Raw genomic sequence first — 22,820 nt, forward strand, 5'->3', positions numbered from 1 at the left:
ATAAATTTAATTTGTAAAGCTGTTGGTCAAGTTGTCACATATTTAGAGGAAATAAGAATGTGTTAAATGGCTAGTAATTCAAGCTCGATTGTTGTTACCTTGCTATGAAGGCCCTTTATTGATCATGTTTTCTTTGTATGTTCAGATTTCTGCTGCCAAAGTTAATCTTCTTGAAGTTAGACCAGGAACATCTGAAGGAGTGGTTGAAATTTCAGGCACTCCAGAGCAAACAAATGCAGCCCAATGCTTGATTCAAGCATCCATTGTCAACAACAAACCTTTATTTCGTTAATATGCCAATGAACAGATTTTATGGTAACATAATCGTTATCCAAATTCAAAATCCCTATGCAAATATACGTGATTTCTGTATTTTAGGTTAACATAATCTGCAAATTCCATGGGATCCTCTTCAACTGAAAATTTTGAAACGTGGAGACTTGGAATGAAGTGCTATAATTGCCAAAAATGTTGCCGGGGAAAATTTGACATTGTAGTGACAGACATTGTTTTTCCACTGCCAGCGCAAATGTGTTTATCAGTAATCAATACTTCTTTATCCGGCTTATAAAGTGGGATTTCTTTGACTTGACATAAATGTATTTTGGAACAAAAATCACAGAACGATTTTGATAAACAGCAACTGGATTATATTTTGAATTTGGATTCTACTGCCAGTGGTTATGGTTCAAAACCAATGTTGTCTGTTTTTAATGTTTGGGGTGTACATGTTTTGAGGGCCTAGTTAGACAGTTATCCTGCACTTATATTTGGTCATTATCATTTTATGAATTTGTCATTTGTCGTTATCATAGGAGGTTGGACCAACTCTCATGATTGGCGTTAAGATATGTGACTGTCACCAAGGCAATTTAAATCTCATGATAATAACTGACCAAAGTGGATCTTGGCATTCTGCCAATAATTATTTTTATTATTTTCCTAAATACATTTCACAATCAACGTAAAATCACAGGCCTTTACATCTCATTCAAATGTTACAAATACTTCGCCTCAGCTGACATGGACAAGTAACTATGTTCTTGAACATCAAAGAAGTCATTTAGTTCTTCTGTAACCTGTTCTATGTCTCTCTTGCAGCCTATATCAATCATGAACTCCCTCCAACGCTGGCATACATTCTGTTAACCGGCAGGGACTACCGCCACAGCAGTGGCTCCTTGTTTCTAAAGAGTTTACTTTCCATGTTCTTATAAGAGAGGATTTTCATAGTGGTAATCTCATATGAAATTGTGAATTTACATATGAATATATTTTAATTAGTTTTGAGTTATTGATTAATTTAATTAGTTTTGAGTTATTAGTTACGAGTATGAATGGCATTTTTATATGAAATTGTGAATTCACATATGAATTTTTTCTTTATTAGTTTTGAGTTATTAATCAAATTAATTAATTTTTGAGTTATTAATTACTAGCAATTGCTTCTAAAGGTGTAAATATACATTAGAGAAATAAAATTTTGGGTAGATCGAGAGGTATAATGGATCTAGGCTGGTTTACTCTCAACATACTCTAAATACTCTAATGTGTACATGGAAGTAAAGTATCATAAAAAATGGTTTTTAAAGTAAAGTAAAATGGCTAATAGTTACTGAGGATAAAGACCCTCAAATTTACATTTATATATGGCCTAGAAGGACTTTCATTGTACTCACTAGTTGTAGAAGCCAAGATCTAGGAATGAATTTTGATTTAATACAATATTCTTATAATGATTTAAAATAATAAATAATATTTTTAAACAATGCCAATCTAAGTTAAATATTTAATTATTATTTTCTCTTTTCTTTTTATTTAATTATTTATAACAAAAACTTATATTGATTTTTTGAGATAATTTTCGAGATAACATTGTGTAGGATTTTAGATCTTGTCCAACAGTTTGGGTGGACCCTCCACCCATTATTAGGGTCTTTAAGAGAACAAAGTCAAAGAAAAATAATTCGTAAAAGTAATTAAATAACCTAACAACTAAGAGAAAATTTTAGTCTCTTCTAATTACTATTTTTGTTATAGGATATTGACTCATTAATCAAGTCTTGACTCTTATTTATTTTATTCTATTTATCTATTTTTGACTATGTTTCTTATATTTTGGTTGATATGGATTGTTTGATTCTTATTAATGTTTACTTTTTTCATCTTTCTTTATTATTATTATTTTTTATTTTGTTTTATCTTGATTATTATTATAAATTATAATATTATCATTCTTAAACTAGCAGTTTTATTAGCCGTTATAGGAGTATTATTTGATCTTAATAATCATTATTAAAATATTAATTTTCATAAACTGGCTTTTATATGTTTTTTGTCTCTACATCGCCCTCTATTTAACCATGTGCCATGATTTGCATCTTCATCTGGCCTGATGATGAACCACTTGGCAAAAAATTTCTCCTATGTGATTTCTAGAGAAAAGGCTTAACAAAAAAATTAATAAAACTAATAAGAAAGAAATGAATTAATTAAATTTGAAATTTTGAATTAAAAATAATATATATATATATATATATATATATATATGATGATGATGGTGGTGGTGGTTAATGTCCGCTAAGACCAAACATTGGTCTATCGGACCTAAAGAAACAAATTATTTATTTTGATTTAAGATTTTATTCCTATGCTAAAAAAGCTTAGAGAGAAGCCTCTCAAGCTCACTATAATTTTGACATTGTAAAAAGCTAGGAAGGTCAATATTGTAACAAAGATTGTGAAACTGAGATCTAATGTGGTTGTACGCGGGGCACACTAAGAGGAAGTGGTTTTCATCCTCGATGTTCCTATTCTCACATATATCGCAGATCCTTTCCATCCATGGTGTTTTAGGAACTGCCCATCGACCCGTTTCACTATGGAGCTCATGAGAATTCATTCTAACCTTTGCTATATTAATTTTCTTCTTTGAGCTAGTTAAAATAGAGAGATACTTTTGATCTACTAGGGTGGGGTTGATGACCTTCTTATAATAACTTAATTTTCTTTTAGCCACTAAATCTTTCTCACACCACAATTTTTCTTTGAACTTAGAAGTAACAATATCTTTAATGTTATTAATGTTTGCAATGCATCATTCTCGTTGATCTCCCAATAGTTTAACCAGGCCCTTGTGTCTTTATGCCACCCCCGATTGAGCCTTAGGTGGTTTTGGCTGGAATTTAAAGCTAGCTTAGGAAGTCTATGATCATCTATGTTATTGAGTTTGTGCTTGTACAACAGAAACCTAATCATAGCTAAGCTCTCAATAAGGGAAAGACCTGCTTCTATAAGGAGAATAGGATAGGGTGTATTACTTTTAATTTTCAGGTTATAAGTTATAAAACGCTTCTGGATTTGCTCAATCTTTTTCCATGATTCTCTGGAGATGCTGCAACCCCAAACCTCACAGCCATATAATTAATATATATATATATAAATGTAATGAAAAGAGAATCAAGAGAAATTATATTAAATAAATTATGTACAAATATTAAAACTTAACATGTTAAATTATATATGAGTAAAATGTGCATAAACACATGAATAATGTAAAGTGTCATAAAAGTGGTTTTTAAAACATGCATTATTATTAAGAAGGATGTTAAATAATGCATTATTTGATTACCTATGTTATGTTAACTTATTTGTAAAGATTATTTTTCCATGCTCCAATAAGGGGAGGATTTTCACATGGGTGAGTGGGAATTTCATTTGAAATTATGAATTCACATATGAATTTTTATTTATTATTTTTCAGTGATTAATTAATTTGATTAGTTTTGAGTTATTAATTATTAGTAATTGCTTTTAAGGTGCAAAGATACACTTGAGGAATGGAAAATTTGGGTAGATCTAGAGTTATAATGGATTTAGGCTGGTTTACTCTCAACATGCTCCAAATACTCTAATGTGTACATGGAAGTTCACTCATAAAAATAAACTATGTTTGAAAGAGGTTTTAAAGAAGGGTAAGGTTTAAATCTAAATTTTTTTAATGGAAAGCATTTTATAGACATACTTTAAGTTCAAAGGTGGTTTCATCAGAATCTTTTTATAGAAACCCTCATTTCTTCTCTAATTGATAACTCCATATTTGAATCACTTATGAGTTGTCATTCAAGCTAGTTAAAGGTAAAGGTAAATCCCTTATTGCAGCAAAAATAATAATATAAATCTATGTTATATATTCGTACAAGGAAATTTCAAAATTAGTGATATAAATTTGTTTTAATAAATCATTTTAACTTTGAAGTTATTAGGCAAAGGTTAAAAAATCACTGCGATGGAAATCTATGGATATTTCAAATTTTGAAGTTAAAATAAATTGAGTATACTTTGTATGAGAAAAATAATTAAAAAATATTATATATATTGGTAAAAAACATAAATATAATATTGATCTGAAATCTACAGGATTGATTATTTGCGCAATTTCACCAACATTAACTAAGGTTTGCATTTATGTGAATGAAATAGGGAAATTAAGTTGTTAATATGCTTTAAACATAAACTTTGATAACTAAAAGTAAGAATGAACAACAACAATAAAAAACACAAACACAACAAACATTGTTGACGGAGTTTGTCCCTCTTGGACTACATCTCCGGGCCCGCTTCCAATGAGCATCCATTATATTAGGAATGCTCCAAAAAATCTCTTTACATTGAATTTCACCAACTGAATTGTACACGCAAGCACTACTAATTACTGTCAAAAAGAACACCTCTGTCTCATCTCTCCAATGCCACTCTCCATTCTCAAAAAGGCCCAAGGATGGCCAAGATACACTCAAAAGAGCATTTGCAACTATACACAAAACACTGTTCAACACCTGCTGCAATGGTAAAAATGTGATCCTTTTATAATACCTCGAGCAAGGTCCAGGGTCAAACCCTCGGACCTCCAAGCTATACATGGAATATGGTTTTTTGGTTTAGGTGAATAACATTACATGGTGCAATAGAATATTTCCATATAACACTAAGGTATAACAAAAGTCTTCACGCTATGTAATATATAACCAATGTAGTACTAGCAATTGTCCCAAAAGGTACAAAGAGAGGCCGATAGGATTATTAAATTGGAATTGTTAAATTTTTCTAGAAGAGTTAATTGGTTTGTGGAAAACCTTGTTTTCTTGGACTAGATCATTGCGCAATTACTTTTCAGGAACACATTGAATGTCTTATTTCATTTTAGAGTAAGTTAATTATCCAAAATCAAGAGGTTAAGTTAATTATCCAAAATCAAGAGGTTAAGTTAATTACCCAAAATCAAGAAACCTCTATAGATGGCCAAGAATATACGAAGAATACATCTCATTCATTTGCAATACCAAATCCATCTTTCTTTTCTCTGAGTAAAATTTCAAAAGCATGAACACATGCCATTTCATATGCACAATAAACCCAACTTCTAAAATTTCAATGTTTGGATGCATACCATTCATATGCTACAGTAAACCCATATTTTCCTTAAATTTCAATCCATAAACACATCCATTCATGAGCCATAACAGAACCATAAAAAAAAAAAAACCCAACCCTGCAATGCCAGAGCATTATCCCCATTCAAAAGCAAAGAAGTAGCAAATATAAACGAAGTGCACTAATCTCCACTTGGCAGTGAGATTGGTATTCTACTGCAAACATGTAAAACAAATTTTGAATCTGAATGCAAACAGAGTCATTCCTGCATGTTATTGATTAGCATCTTGTTTATTACTTGACTTTATAATGATTTGGCAGATGTGTTGATGAAAAAAGTGATACATTTAAATGAACAATGTGGTATTTTAGCTAACATTTGAAATGGAATCAACATGTATTCGTTGTTGGGCATTAGACTTGGCACTGTTAAACAAATAAAAGTAGCCTTGAAACAAGATCTGGAACAGAGCTATTCATCATGGGATGATCTGGAAGAAGCTTGAACTCAGTTTTATAGTGATTGCAAAGACGTACATTTTTAATTCCACAGAGAAGGACCCATGTTGGCGAGACAGACAGGCAGGCCTACCGTTTATGGATCACTTGGTAATTGCCAATTTCTAAAACACTAATTGTAGAAGAGTATCAAGTTAGTTTCCAACAGTCAAGTTGAAGGGTGGAAAAATGTACACTCTACTATTGGCATTTATAAATGCCGAGAAAAATAATGTGACAGACATCAATAAATATTGATCATTCATGTTAGAAACGAAGAGCTACAATCAGGTAACAGTGACGGAAGAATGCAATACAAGAACTTGAAGTTGCAAGGCAACTCATGCCATAAATGATAAAATAATATAAAGATGACACATAGATGTATCAACAAGGGCTACTTAAAAAGTCAAATGTGCTGCAAAATTGTAGTGCGATTAGCTAAGTACAAAACCAACAAACAAGCGCACCATAATACAAAATGCAATGGTGGGACCATGCTAGTCTTCTTTGTATGATTCTTCCTTTGAGAGTTTGAATCCATCCATGTGCATCTTAGAATGTCGGCACAATCCCATGTTCCTTATGCCTTGCCTAGGATTTTGATTCAGAAGGATGCACTGCAATAAAACAATTATTACTGCGTAATAGAAGTAATTCATCAGCATTAGACACATATTAAATGGCAGTCTTAAGTATCAAATAACCATGCATAACAAATTAGACAGTAGCTGAAAACTCAGCCTCTGTGATTAACTAAATTATACTACATTAGCTTAAAATACATGACAGTATATCATTTAAATATTCTAAGGAGGTACCTTTAAAAAGAGGCAAAACTAGAATTTCATCTTAATGATTTCCATTAATCCTTAACAGAATTCATTGTTGATACCTCATTATCCCTTTTATTGTTGACTAAAAGGATGAAAATTTCAAAAATCATTTGTTAGATATATCGCAAATGCAGTGCTAACTTGCTAAGTACCAATCAACCATGCATAATAAATTACAGATCATCTGCAAACTCTGAATAAAACTAAGTGACTAAATGCTGCCACATTAAATTTAAGACACCTCACAAGTATCTCCTTTCAATTACCTTAGAACTTTACGAATAGGGAAAACAAAGTTTTCATCTGGTTATTTCTTACTCATCAATAAATGAATTCATTACCAAAATGTACTGGAAAGTGGCAATAAATAGATGAAACCATGATGGAACTTAATCTACTTTATTAGCACTAAAACCCACACTATTTGGCATAAAGAAAGGTATTGGAAAACACATGTGGGTATGTTAAATTTTAGTACCAGCAAAAATATCAATTAGTGGGGTAGACAGTATGAGAGGCCAAAATCTGACAAGGGTCCCAGAGAAAGTAGTCACAACAATTAACACAAACAGCGAAGTTTCAAATCAAAGCACAGGCACCGGATGGAAATCAGACAAAACAAAAAAGCCACAACTTAAACTAATTTGGGAAGCAGATGAATATAGGATAAATATGGTTGTTTTAATCAAAAAAGATAAATATGGTTGATCATTCCAACAGACCAATAACAGATACTAGCAAATGGGAGGAATGATATGATAGATCATAGAACCAATGAGCATGAACAACTTTAACAAACATTCAAAATATGTAAGGTGTCAGAGGACAAAGATAACTGATCAGACCAATAGTTCCATGAGACAGGATCTTGCAACAGGGGCACAACAAATGATGATGAATATCGCTTGTCCTAGCAGCACATTAGAAGCTCTCAATTTAGTGTCTACTCATTCATGGCTATATCATCAATACCTGGTATGCATGGAGGTCTTTAGTCAATTTTTCAGTTCTTCTGTCGCAATCAATAATTTTGTAAGGTTGAGAGTTGTAGCCACAAGTCAGGGTAATTCATGGAGTTCTTTCAAGTTTCAAGCACCTATGTATGTGACTATTTTTTTGATTAATGTCTATTAAAAAATGCTTTACTAATCTCTTGAATGAATATATGTGAGAGATGAATTTTGCAAGCCTAAGGAACTGAACTACGGTACAATGTAAAATATTACAAAAAAATTATACAAATGAGATAGCAATATAGATACAGAACTAAAATTCTATAGCAATATAGATATAGAATTTATCTCAGGTAAGAATTACATAATAAGTGTGTCATAGCAAAATGAAGAAGATAAATCATTCAAGAATTACCTATAAGATTGAGTAGAGGTGTGAAGGCTTTTTGTAGAATGTGAATCATTCCATGAGTGGAGGAGGCGTGGAGATTTCTTTGTTGATGTGAATGACATACTTGCTAACACTCATAATGTATCATTTTCAGAACCTTCATTGAAGAATATGGGGCTCCAAAGACTTGCCAAAACCATTTTAATTTTTACGATGCAGCTGAAGGAGTGGTTCTTGTCTCAGAAAGTTGTTGCAACATTGTTCCATCAGGTTTCACAAAAGATAAATTCAAAGTTCATGGTATACGAGAAGAAAGAAAGAAGAAATTGTAGCATATTACATTGAAGCAAGTGGAACATGCTCCATGGCAATCCAACAGCCTGCAGAAGAGCTATGTGAAATAGAAAACAAAACATTTAATTACTACCTTGAGTTAGACATCCTCATTTCATAAATATAGAAAGATGCTTATTAGCGGATGTAAGTATGACACTTGCTGAAAGCCTCATTTTCATCTTTACTCTTCGCCCTGTTTGAGGTATCAGGAACTCCAAATACTTGCCAAAACCTAAGTGTTTCATCTGCTGCTGCTGATGCAACTGTGTACCCATCAGGGCTCTGAAGAGGTAAGGCATAATGAGGACAAATCCATTCATAAAACGAAAGATGAATGCATAAGTACTCATAAAAATAAATCAATTTCCATACCTGTGCCAGATGAAGAACTCGAGAAGTATGACTTGTAAGTTCAGTAATCTTCACCATAGATGGGTACTTCCATAAGGTTAACTGGTTCTGACTAAATCCATGTGAACTCAATAACTCACGTTCATGGCTATTCCAGAGTAATGAACAAACTTGGGAATGAGTGTCTACGGTATTTAAGCAGGCACCTGTGTGAGTATTCCAAAACTTTATAGACCTGTCTGCACTCCCTCCACCAGATGCTAAAAGATTACTTTGGAAGGGGCACCATGCCAAGGCCTTGATTGCTACATAGTGTTCATCTAAGCGGTGGAGATATTGAGAGGTAGAATTATGGGATGCCATGCTCTGATCCTAATTGTATAGTAGATTTTTTATTCCCCCCACTTGCAAGTTGTTGGCCAGAAAGAGACCATTTCAATCCACAAACCTCCTGGTCATGCCCTCTGTATGTTTGAACAATGTGCTCTCGCATACGAAAATCATGATTGATTATGATCCCATCCCATCCTCCTGTCGTAAGAATAGGACCATTCCAAGCAAGGGCACCAACACATGCATGATGACCCTTCAATGCTCTTAACTGCAATTTTATCCATGTCAAAATTTGGAGATTGCCATTACATTGGAATTGAAAAACCTTGAAGAGATAAGGAGATTTTATTTACCTGTTTATTAGATGAAGAGTCCCATATCTGTATAACAAAATTATTCAACCCAATGGCAATGTGCCTCCCATCAGGTGCCCAACTAACACTAGTAACAGGGCCTTCTTCATCGTCTGCAATCAGAAGCTCCGATATAGAACTATTTGAAGCATCCCACAGGTATACAGTATTGCCAAGGGCTATGGACAACACATTGTTCAAACTCCAGTCCAGTAGGTTCAAGTAATAATCATCCACAAGGTCTGGTGCATCCAGAGTTCTATCTGCAGACTATAATCAACATGGATAAGTTAAAATATTAAGAAAAAAAAGGTAAATGGCCCAAGGACAATTGTTCTGAGATGGGCATATCCAGTGTACTAATAACGAAAGCCCCAAATACTATTCTGTTTGACTGGACTCCAAGGGTATATTTAGAATGCAAAAGCAGGTAAATATCAATGGCTGGGATTAAAGTTTCATTCACGAAAGGTATTTTTCAGTGCTGAAATAGTTTGTAAATATTTTTAAAAATTGGATTGGGGTGTGGTAGCAAATTCAGCATCAAGTGAAAAAGTATAAGGAGACTGTAAACAATCCACCAAATGGACTATTACTGCATTAACAAACACAAGCCATTTTGTACAATCTAAAAGGGCTTAAGGGTTTGGGTTTCTTACACAAGTAAACATCAACAGAAGATCCGGTTCTCAAAGCATTATATATAATGGAATATGATAGTGACCCTTTTTCTGGCCTTCTTCGGCCGCCTTTCGCCCGGGAGGCTTCATGCTCGCACACATAAAGAAGAATGTCGACTTCAAAAGCTGCGACGTTGTCCTAAGGCGGAACAAAATTGAACAACCCAATTCCGGAAATAGGATCTGCCTAAGATTTCCCCCAGTGGCAATCTGATCAGAGTTTTTGCATAACAGGGCCAGGTACTTTATGCGCCCTCTACTTTATAACCCATATACAATTTGCACCCCACCCCTAAACCCTGGAAAACCTTGTTTTACCCACACTTAGGTCATTTTTTTCCTGAGAATATACACATCAGTTTCTTCATACGCATACTCCGGATGCAAATCCTCATGGGGTACTTTCTCCACAGTGAAATAATTAGGACAAATCTGCCAAAAAAGCTGATGGGCTTCTGGAGATCGTATCTGATAACCTAATACAATTACAGTATTCACTCTAGAAAGGGAATTCATGGTGGAAATCAAAGGCTCCATAGTATTCTCCAAATAAACAATATCCGTGACAACAATGAAATCAAATGGAGGCTTCAGTACCTGAATCTGCTTCTCGTTGTTCCAATAGAGCTGAGAAATCTTCACTCTTCCAACGTCGGATCCTGAGAATATACACATCAGTTTCTTCATACGCATACTCCGGATGCAAATCCTCATGGGGTATTTTCTCCACAGTGAAATAATTAGGACAAATCTGCCAAAAAAGCTGATGGGCTTCTGGAGATCATATCTGATAACCTAATAGAATTATAGTATTCGCTCCAGAAAGGGCATTCATGGTGGAAATCAAAAGCTCCACAGTATTCTCCAAATAAACAACATCTGTGACAACAATGAAATCAAATGGAGGCTTCAGTACCTGAATCTGCTTCTTGTTGTTCCAATAGAGCTGAGAAATCTTCACTCTTCCAATGTCGGATCTCGGTTTTCCAGCCGAGGCGAGGGAGGTCGCCGTCGTGTTTTTCTTCACGTTGCGTTTGAGGGTGGGCAGAACGGGGGTGATGTCGGTCAAGACCACCTCGAGGCTGAGCAGGGCCAGGCCCATTCCGACGACGCCGCAGCCAGTCCCGAGTTCGATTCCGCGTTTGTGAAAACAGTAAAACGAGGCTGTAAATAGGGTATACTGAATAATCGATGGCTAGGTCGTGCACAACAAATTACATAGTAGAAACAACACACATCATTGCAGCAGTTAGTGGAAGAGCATGAAAACATTATTGCAGTAGAGCGTGGAAGAGAACCTGAAGAGAAAAAGCGGAAACAAGAGGAATTTTAATGGCCGTGGGAGGTCGTCGCCGTGTTTTTCTTCACGTTTCGTTTGAGGGTGGGCAGAACGGGGGTGATGTCGGTCAAGACCACGTCGAGGCCGAGCAGGGCCAGGCCCATTCCGGCGATGCCGCAGCCAGTCCCGAGTTCGATTCCACGTTTGTGAAAATAGTAAAACGAGGCTGTAAACACGGTATACTGAATAACCGATGGCTAGGTCATGCACAACAAATTGCATAGTAGAAACGGCACACGTCATTGCAGCAGTTAGTGGAAGAGCATGAAAACATTATTGTAGCAGAGCGTGGAAGAGAACCTGAAGAGCAAAAATCGGAAACAAGAGGAGTTTTAATGGTCGTGGAAGAAAACAGGAAGAGCAGAGCACTGAAGAGGAGAAACAAAAATGGAGTTGCACGACAAATGTCAACCATATGGTCGTTGAACGTGCACGCCCGCTGTCAAGTAGAGAAACAAAGTGTAGACGAAAAGCTCAGGCCTATCGGCCTAAAAATGTATAACCTCGGCAGAATCAGTGAATACCACATGGCATCAAATGTTGACATATGTTGCATATAATAAACCAACTCTGGTGGTCACAGCCCCATGGCACCTAACCCCGAAAGTTTTGACCTGTTCACATAACTGTGTCATCTCAGCGCCACATACTCCGCAGCATTGTTATATCTAACATGACATGTTCGCCAACTCCGACGGTTTTCCCAACTGTGTCGACGTGTGGACCCGTGACTCTAACATACTCTGGTGGTGGAACCAAGCGTCAACCTGTGGCAAATGACATGGTGGCATCAACAGCCTACTCATCTTTAGCATGTGATCTGTGTCGGCGATTACATTAATATCCTCTGGCGGTTTGTAACAAGGTTTTGATATGCCACGGTATGTTGAATTTTGGTTTAATATGTCACATATGTTTAAACTTTAACTCCACCACCGTGATACATATCTGCCCATATACCATAGTTTATGGGTTTTAAACCATAAGACTTCGCACCGCTTTTTATATTCGCACATACTATATAGTTCAAACTCCGCCATACTTTTTGTTTCATACAATCTCCGCTCAACATTTGCATAGTTTTAATATATTTGCACCATTATAAAATTGCACCCAACATTTGCATGGTTTTAATATATTTGCACCATTATAAAACTGTGCCCACCTTAGAATATTTGCACCATGATTATATGGTTTGTAAACCATATTTTTTGTTTTAATATTCTTACCATGCACTTGTAAATATATATATGCATCTTCAGACCCAAAATGAACTTTGACCTTTTTTACTGCGTTGACTTGTCCACTGCCACGTGTTGAGCTCTTCAGCTTGGTGTTATTTCCAGGAAAAACTGAGACCTTTGAACTTAGAGCAAATTGAGGATCCTCGTGGATCGTTCCTCTCCATGGAGGATTTTGGACCACCAAAAGTTTGGTTTTAAGCAGACATGAGGTGAGGGTACAACTCCCTCACCCTTCTGATCTCCATCCACCTTCTTTTGCTTGGATTCATGCCTTTGAGTCTCACTCGACGATACCTGACATCTCCATGCCTGGAAGTGCGGACCTTCCTTTTACCTTCACCTTTTCATCCTTTCTCTACTGATGTAAAGTCATACTTGATCACCAACCTGAAAGTGATGATCCACCCGATGCTTGTAATGGCGCATTTTGAACTTGTGAACTGTTTCATTTATCCGAGGCAAATAGAAAAACCTTTGTAGTTGTGCCACTATCTTGCCTACACAAAAATGCCTTGCAACATGAGAATAATGTGCTTCCCTGATCACATGTGATCTTTCTCCCTGTGTTATGCACAACTTGCCAAGATGGTACAATAACCTATTATGAACATGATAATTCACTTCTTCCACCTAAGCACCATGAGTTAGTGATTCACAAACATCTTTGAAAACAGTATATGCAACATATTATTCAATGTAACTTTCATGTGCTAAAGAACTATTTTGCAGAATAACTTAAACATTCAAAGAAGAACTTGACAACATATCAACGACTTTGTTTGTTGTACCTTTCTTATACTTGATTACTTAGTGGACCTGCTGCAAAAAACCCATCCATCTGTAATGTCGAGATTGCTGCAAGTTAGTTTGAGATTGAAGGTATTGAAGTGGCTATTGATTTGTATGAATCAATGTTTCTTTGCCCATTAAATAATGTTTCCATTTTTTAACACTTCCTATTAATGCATATACAACCTTATCATGAGTTGGATAATTTGCAACTTCTTTAGAAAATGCTTCGGAATGAAAACAATTAGGTTTTCCTTTCTGCAATAAAATCGCACTCATCGCATACCTACTAGCATCATTTTCTATTTCAAATGGATGTTGAAGGTCTGGTGGAGCTACTACAATTTTCTGGTTCAAAGTATCAAATGCTTTTTGTTGTTTTCCTCCCCACTGAAAGGAGACTTTAAAACTTGTTAAAGCATGAAGTGGTGATGCAATAAAATAGAAATGAAAATCAAACTTCCTCCAATACTGAACTGCACTTACGAAACTTCTAACTTCCCAACTTGAATTGAAAATAAGAATATCATCCAAATAGACTATGACAAACTTATCAATAAAAGGATGAAACACATCATTCATCACTCTCATAAAAGTTGTTGGAGTGTTGCATAAACCAAACAACATAACCAACCATTCATAAAGCCCCTGCCTAGTCTTAAATGCAATTTTCCATATATCATTCTCTGCAATGCGAATCTGATGATAACCACTTATTAAATCTAGTTTTGTAAAGTAAGCATCATTCTTTAATTGATCAAGCAAATCATCTATTCTTGGAAGAGGATATCTGTTATTTATGGTGATTTTATTTAAAGCTCTAAAATAAACACACATTCTCCAAGTTCTATCTTTCTTAGGCACTAAAATGATCGGTGATCCACATGGAGAAGAACTAGATCGAATGAAGCCTTTATCAACCAATTCCTGAATTTGTTTATTAATTTCTTCATTTTCTATGTGATTCAGATTTAAACAGGAATGCAACAAATTGCAGATATTACCATAAATACAAAGATGCAGTAGAAATAGCACTTCATTTCATTAATATCAAATACTGAAATATGCTTACAAATAGAATGGAAATAAGACTAGCTTGAGCGATGGTAGCTTATCTCTGAGAAGAGATGTGGTGGCTACATGCCTCTGAACTATGTTACAATGAGGCTCAAGGGCCTTTTTATTACTGAACAATAAGAGCAAACCCTAAACAACCAAAACCCTAACCCAAGGAGATGTAACGCCAAGAGTTTATGGGCCTCATTGGGGTTAGTTGGACAGCCAACTTCCTGGGGTCACGACTTGGTCATATTATCTCCATTTGACGCGCATGATACCCCACTATAAATATCTCTCCGAGGACTACGATGGAAAAGATGATTTTATTATAAAATCGCTGGCGGTAGATTGCCAAAAAAACATCGTTTAGGACCCGAAAAACTGCTAAAAATAGTAAATTGTGCTACAATTAAGGAAACTGAAAAACTGAAAGAAACAATGGTGGGGGTCCAAGTGGAATTGGAAAGTGGCCACCAATATCCACCTGGATCATTCCTCCCCCCTTAGGAAGCAATGGCCCCGATTGCGTTGAGTTCCTCCATGAGATGAGGAAACTTCTACTAAACTTGGTCCCTGGTGAGCCACTTGCTCTGGTGAAGGAGTTGGCCTGCTTTGACAACTCGATACAGTTGGATCTTCTGCTAGTGAGTGTGCTTGATCTGTGTGTCCATGATCCGATCATTTGTGGCTTGTTCCATGCAATCTGGATTTAACTCTGTAGGTGTGAGTTGTTCTGCAATGTCTGATGTGTCAAGCAATGGTGGGAAGTATGGTCGAAGGCAGTCCACATTGAACACTGGGTGTACGCCAAGGAATGGGGGAATGTTGAGCTCAAATGCATTGTCTCCCACAACCTTGGTAATGGTGTAAGGACCACATCGGAGTGATCTAAGTTTCCAATAGGCTTCGGTAAGGTGTTCCTTTTGCAAATGCAATCAGACTTTGTCGCCCACCGGAAACTTGTGTGGCACCCGATGTTGATCATGTCGCTACTTGTACTTGGCATTTGATTTTTCCAGAATGTCGTGGACCTGCTGGCGGATATATTGGATGTGCTCAATGAAGTTGTTTACCTTATCGTTTTCATACTGGACATGAGCTGAATCTGCCTGAGTAGCTACAAATGGCATGGCCACATCAATGGGACATAGTGGTTGGAATCCCAAGCCCACCTAAAAAGGGTTGTAGCCAGTCGAGCTATGGAGGGCCCAGTTATAGTTATGTTGGACATAGGGGAGGCCCTCATCCCATGTGCGTGGATTCTTTGAGTTGTACATGTGCAGAATGGGTGCGCTCATCATGTTGACAACCTCTGTCTGGACATCAATGTGGGGATGGAAAGATGTGGACTCAGTGAGCTTACTGTCCAGCATTGACCAAAGATTGGACCAAAATATACTGAGGAACTTGTTGTCCCGATCTTAGATGATAGACTGTGGGATCCCAAAGTGTACCCACACTCATTCAAAGAAGAGTTTAGCAGTGGCTTCTGTTGTGATATTCTTCCTACAAGCAGCCATAATGGCCATCTTCGAGAATCTGTCAACGACCACAAAAACATAGTCGTTGCCATGCTTAGTAGAAGGAAGGCCCGACATGTAATCCATGGAGATGGATTCCCCAGGTCAAATAGGGGTAGGCAGCAGAGTATAGAGGCCTTGCTTCTTGATGGTCAATTTGGCAATGGCGCAGGAAGTGCAGGATCTAATGTACTTCCCAACATCCTGTCGAAGATTTGGCCAATAGAAATACTTCTGCAATACTGCCACCGTTTTCTCAACCCCGAAATGTCAAGCGGCCCGACTGTAGTGTGCTTCCCAAATCATCTTGGCACGCTAGCTTGAAGGAACACAAAGGTGTCCCAGGTGGCATAATAGGGCATCCTGGAAGTGAAAATCTGGAACTTGTTGACCCTCCAAGAGCGTCTGGTATGTGTGGTTGAATTCTGGGTCGCTTTTGTAAAAAAGTGGCCAATTAGAAGTCTCGTGCCCACAAGAGTTGAGCACAGTGGTTAATGCCATGATCGGTGGTCGGCTAAGGCAATCTACAACATTATTGGTGTTTCCCTTCTTATACTTGATATTCAAATGGAACTGTTGCAAGTATGTGGACCACTTCTGATGGTGATCATTTTGCAACTTCCCTTGCATCTATATGAACTGCAGGGGCCGATGGTCTGTGTGGATGACCGTTTCCTTCCCCAAAATGTAATGCTTCCATTGTTGGCAGGCCTACACAATGGAATACATCTCTTTTTCATAAGTGGGATACTTTCGGACTGTGTCTGAAAGTGTCTCACTGTGATATGCCACTGGATGCCCCTGTTGAGTAAGGACTGCCCCAATAGCATAGTCAAAGGCATCTGTCTCGATCTCAAATGGTTGTTGCAAGTTTGGTAATGTGAGCACTGGTGCAAAGCAGAGGCGATGTTTCAACTTTGTGAATGCCTTCTATTGAGATTTAGACTAAAATAATTTTGCTTTCGCTCCTCCATTGGTGACTTGACTCAAGGGCCAAGTGATATGAGAGAATCCCAACATGAACCTGCGATAGAAATTGGAAAGACCTAGAAAGCTACGGAGCTCTATTAGAGTGGCTGGAGCTGGCCAATTCCGAATGACTTGGATCTTGGCTGGATCCACATGCACCCCCCGTTCATCAATAATGTATCCTAGATACTGAACCTTGGTCATGCCAAAAGTGCATTTCTCCACATTGGCACATAGCTTGTGTTGTCGTAGTGTTTGGAGAACCTATCGGATGTGGTGGAGGTGCTCTTCCCAACTCTGGCTAAATATCATGATGTCATCCAAGTATACCACTAAAAATGAGTTGGTGAATGGCTGCAAGATGTCATCCATCAGCCTCATGAAGGTTGCAGGAGCATTTGTCAACCCGAAAGGCATAACCAACTATTCAAATAGGCCCTCCTTGGCTTTGAAGGCAATCTTCCACACATCGGAGGGTTCAATTGGTACCTGATGATATCCTGATTTCAAGTCGATCTTGCTGAAATATTTTCCCCCCTTCATTTGGTCCAGAAGGTCATCAATCCGTGGGATCGGGTACCTATTCTAGACAGTGATCTTGTTCAGCGCTCGATAGTCAATACAGAGTCTCCAAGTCCCATCCTTCTTCTATATGAACACGATCGAGCTCCCACAGGGCGATGAACTCGGACGGATGTGAAATTTCTGTAGCAGCTCCTGAATCTGCCTCTTGATTTCATCATTCTCCAGAATGGAGCGCCGATAGATTGGTCCATTGGGCAGTGGCGCACCTGGGGTCAGATCGATGGAGTGCTTGACCTGACAGTGCAGAGGCACCCCTGTGGGGGAGGTGAAGATGTCCTCGTACTCCTCCATGACCTTGTCCATCTGTTGTTGTCGTGTGGAGGGGCCTTGTCTGGAGGTCATGGCCACCATCTTCTTCTTTCCCTGAGGGCGTATCATCAGGAAAATAAATTTCCTGATTTTGGAAATGAGCTTACTGCATTGTTTTGCAGTAACCAAAGAGATGGTGGTAGGTGGTGCTACCTCCGGTATCCTGTACAACTTATTTCCCAAAGTAACAATAATAGTACGAGGCCTTGACTCATACACAACATGTCGCTTCCATAAGTATGGTTGGCCTAATAATACATCACAAACATCAAGGGGAGAAACGTCACACAATACCTCATCCGTGAAGGGCTTAATGTTGCATGGAAGGCGACACTGTTGGCTCACACGAAGATCCTGTCCTTGGTGAAGCCACCCGATGGTGTACGGTTGTGGATGTGTTGTGTTCAATAAGCCCAGCCACTTCACGAGCTTTGCCGAAATGAGGTTCTTTTGGCTCTCGATGTCGACAATGAACTGTAGCCAGGAACCCTTTACCCACATCTAGGAGTGGAAGAGGCGCTCCTCCTCCTCTGGATCTTTAGGTTCCTCCTTCTGGATCTTCGTGGTGGCAATAGTGGCATTGGACTCCGCATTGACAATCTGCTTCCCTTTGTCATTCTCCTTGTCGGGTTCTGACTAAGAGTCAGAACATGCATATGATTCCAAAGCCTTTAGCTCGGCCACCAGTGACTGCTTGGCCCAACACTCACTTGTGTTGTGAGTGGAGCTCTTATGGAACTCACACCACTTTCCCATGTCCTTCTTTGGCTTCGTGGTGTTGTTCTTTTCTTGTGGCTTTGGCGGGTTGTCCTGGGTCGCCACGCCTTGGCTTTGTCCTTTGTTTTGCTATTTGGGGGCACCTTTCCCTTGCTTCGGATTCACAGATCCAAAGTCTCGCTTCTTTTGTTTAAAATTTTGCTCGATCTTGACGGCATATCGGTATGTCGTGCTAAGTGAAATGATGTCCAGGAATTCCATCTCATGCTGGATGTACATGTGCATGCAACCGCGGTACTTGAGAACCAAATGCTTCTTAGAATCCTTGATACCCAACTTCGTGTGAAGGGTATGAAAAACATTGGTAAAATCTGACACATCTTGGTCCCTTCCCTGTCGCAGCATTGTCCACTTTATGTATTTATCCTTAGAGCTCCCGACAGGGTAGTACTTCTCCTTGATGGCATCTCGGAATGAGTTCCAAGTGGGTGCGACTCAAAATAGTGATTTCGTACTTTCATCCTTCTGCTCATAGTAGCTTTCCCACCAGTCCTTGACGTGGGGGGCTGCTTTGAGAAGTGCAAAAGTGATCTTTTCTCGACTGGAAATAATCATGAACGGAAAAATATCCTTCTAGCAGATTTAACCATTATTCTACAGTGTTTGCATCTATCTGACCCTCAAATATGGGAATGTCAAAGTTAACTTGTACCTTAAAGGGTGTGGTGCTTCTAGAGTAGTTCTCGGAAGTAGATGTGTCACCCTTGGGTAGCCATTGAAGGATCTGGGTAAAGTTGTCCATCATCGCGTTCCTTTGTCGCTCGAGGGCTTCTTCGAGCAAGATTTTGATAGGATCTCCTGCCCACTCGTCTTTCTTTTCATCCGCCATGGGAGGTCGTCGGGATTTGCGACGCTGGGCTTGCAAAGGTTCGACTAGTTCGAGCCCTAACTCCTTATATCCTGACCTCGTTGGGGACATGCAAAGAAAAGAAGAGAAAGCGCAGACTGCTCTGATACCACTAATCCGGATTTAAACATAAATGCAACAAATTACAAATATAACCATAAATACAAAGATGTAGTAGAAATAGCACTTCATTCATTAATATCATATCCTGAAATATGCTTACAAACAGAATGGAAATAAGGCTAGCTTATCTCTGAGAAGAGATGTGGTGGCTACATGCCTCTGAACTATGTTACAATGAGGCTCAAGGGCTTTTGTATTATTGAACAATAACAGCAAACCATAAACAACCAAAACCCTAACCCGAGGAGATGTAACGCCAAGAGTTTATGGGCCCTGTTGGGGTTAGTTGGACAGCCAACTTCCAGAGGTCGCGACTTGGTCATATTATCTCCATTTGACACGCATGATACCCCGTTAGAAATATCTCTCCGAGGACTACGATGGAAAAATATGATTTTATTATAAAATTGTTGGCAGTAGATTGCCAAAAAAACGTCGTTTAGGGCCTCAAAACGGCTCTGAAAGTTTAGGACCCGAAAAACTGCTAAAAATAGTAAACTGTGCTACAATTAAGGAAACTGAAAAATTGAAAGAAACAATGGTGGGGGTCCAAGTGGAATTGGTGGGTAGCCACCAATATCCACCTAGATCACTATGACTGTCATACGATACATGCCAATATTCGGAAGAGGGGCATCAAATTGTAATTGAATCTCATGTTGTATTTCTCATTTTGGAGGTAGAATTTTTGGTTCTTTAAATAATTATTTATAAGAATCTACTATTTCAACCAATTTGTCCTTAAACTGAGAATCACACCCTTGAAAAGCATCATACTTATCTTTAGGTTGTTCTTTAATAAACATGAGAACATACTTTTTACTTGAACTTATGAGTCTTTTCATTTGATTTACATTGATTAAATCCAAGCTTGTCTTCATTCTGTGTGCCTTGACAATGTATTCAATTCCATCCTTAACAAGATGATACTTATTCTCCTTTCTATGAAATATGGCATCTCGATCATAAAGATAAGGACTACCCAACACAACCCCACATATATCCAAAGGAATCACATCTAAATCAACTTCATCAACAAAATTAGTTGTGATTGCAAATCTTAACCGACATTGTTTTGTGACATGCATCTGAGTGTTTTCCTTTAACCATCCTAAAGGGTAAGGTTTTGGATGATTCTTAGTTTCCAATCCCAATTTCCTTACTAATTGCTCAGATATTAGATTTTCTTGTGATCCACTATCAAATAATGTATCAATCTTAGTGTGTTTGGGTATTATCCTTATGTGAAACAATTCAATTCTCTTCTTATCTTCAATCACTTCATTAGATTTAGAAGAAGATGCAGAACAAGTAGAACTAGAACTTGCTTCAGAAGGATTACCTGTCAGACCCATAGCGGTTATCTTTCGTTCATCACCGGAGTCGGATCCCAAGTCTTGTTGGATTGTAGCATTAGCTTTCTTCTCACCCTTCTTCTTAAGGAACTTCTTTAATCTTCCAACACTTGGACTCATCATGTCCAATCCTTTGACAATGATTACAAGTAGGCCTTTCTCCTTCTTTATTAACTGTTGTCGATTTCTTCCCCTTTGATTTTCTCTTCCCTTTGTTGTCTTTGGAGTCTTTGTTTTCTGAATGCTTGAATGGTTTCTTTGAAAAGTTGAACTGAAAAGGTCTGCCACCTTATTCAATATGAATGGCTTGTACAAACACTTAATCAAAGTCAGTTGGATTAAACATAAGCAATGTATGTTGCAAATAAGAGTGCAAACTTCCAATATACTTTAACAAAGTTTCATGTGTGTTTAATGGAATGTTAAGTGCTAAAGCCTTTTTCCTGAATTCTTGTGTAAACTCTTGCATACTCTGTCCTTTACCTTGCCTCAAATGTTTCCAATCTATTACAACCTGTTGCATATATCCTAAAGGATAGAACTACTTTCTAAGAGCTTTAATAAACTTAGACCATAAAGAGATAATTTTACCTTTATGCTTTAAATCCGATTGAGTTTTACTTTCCCACCAAATCAAAGTTGTTCCCCCCATTCTAAGTGTAGCTAACTGAATCTTCCCAGAATCATCAACAATATTCTAAATTCTACAATACACTTCAAGTTGTTTAATCTAGTTATCTAACTTTTCAGGATTCATCTCACATGGTCAATTCAAATTTAACATCAAGCTTTAGAAAATGAGATTTCTTGTGTTTCTTCTTTGATTTGGATTTTGAATCTAAACTTGAATGATCAGAAGATGAAAAAGAAGAAGAAGATGAAGATGGAGGAGAAGGAGGTTCATTACCATAAGCTTTTTCCTTTCCCTTTTTCACTTTTGTGCCTTTAGAAGACGAAGCTGCATCTCTAGTCTTCTTGTCTTCATAAAGTTATGCAATCATCTATTGCATATTAAGGAACATCTGTTGAAACTGCTCCTCGCTTTTTGTCTCGGGAGCTTCTCCTTTTTTTTCACCTGCCATCTTTCAAATGACTTTCCTCTTTCCAATCTTTGGATTTGTCTCTTCAAGTTTCCCTTCTCCATGTCGTGACCTGGATCTAGTCAACATTCACATTGGAAAATATCTTGCTTAAACATGATCAACCTTGCTCTGATACCAAAATATAATCTGAAATTTACAGGATTTATTTGCGCAATTTCACCAACATCAACTAAGGTTGCATTTATGTGAATGAAAGAGGGAAATTAAGTTGTTAATATGCCTTAAACATAAAATTTGAGAACTGAATATAAGAATGAACAACAACAATAAAAGACGCAAACACAACAAACATTGTTGACGAAGTTCATCCCTCTTGGACTACATCTCCCGGTCCGCTTCCAATGGGCGTATGTTATATTATGAATGCTCCAAAAAGGTTCTTTACATAGAATTTCACCAATTGAATTGTGCATGCAGGCACTGCTGGTTACTATAAAAAAGAAGACCCCTGTCTTAGCGCTCCAACGCCACTCTTCGTTCCGAAAAAGGCCTAAGGATGACCAAGATATGCTCAAAAGAGCATTTGCAGGCATACACAAAACACTGTTTAGAATTTCTTTATTTAACTCTTGTTGCAGTGGTGCAATGGTAATTCTTTTATAATGCCTCGGGCAAGTTGCAGGGTCAAGCCCACAGA

The 22,820-nt window shown here is 37.7% G+C and overlaps 2 pseudogenes across 1 annotated transcript; both read right to left on the reverse strand.

Annotated features, from left to right (window-relative positions):
• Positions 1 to 8,582: 8,582 nt before the first annotated feature.
• On the reverse strand, positions 8,583 to 10,102 carry LOC149261873 (cell division cycle 20.1, cofactor of APC complex-like; annotated as a pseudogene).
• LOC149261874 (uncharacterized) lies at positions 9,750 to 21,203 on the reverse strand (annotated as a pseudogene). Its single transcript, XR_016246056.1, has 4 exons — positions 21,068 to 21,203; positions 11,581 to 11,669; positions 10,762 to 11,239; positions 9,750 to 10,640 (listed from the first exon to the last, which is right to left on the reverse strand). The product of XR_016246056.1 is annotated as an uncharacterized LOC149261874 (transcript).
• Positions 21,204 to 22,820: the final 1,617 nt, after the last annotated feature.

This window comes from Pinus tabuliformis, chromosome 6 (genome assembly GCF_031772625.1).
Source record: "Pinus tabuliformis cultivar Carrire ecotype Pingquan chromosome 6, CPIR1, whole genome shotgun sequence".
NCBI lineage: Eukaryota > Viridiplantae > Streptophyta > Pinopsida > Pinales > Pinaceae > Pinus > Pinus tabuliformis.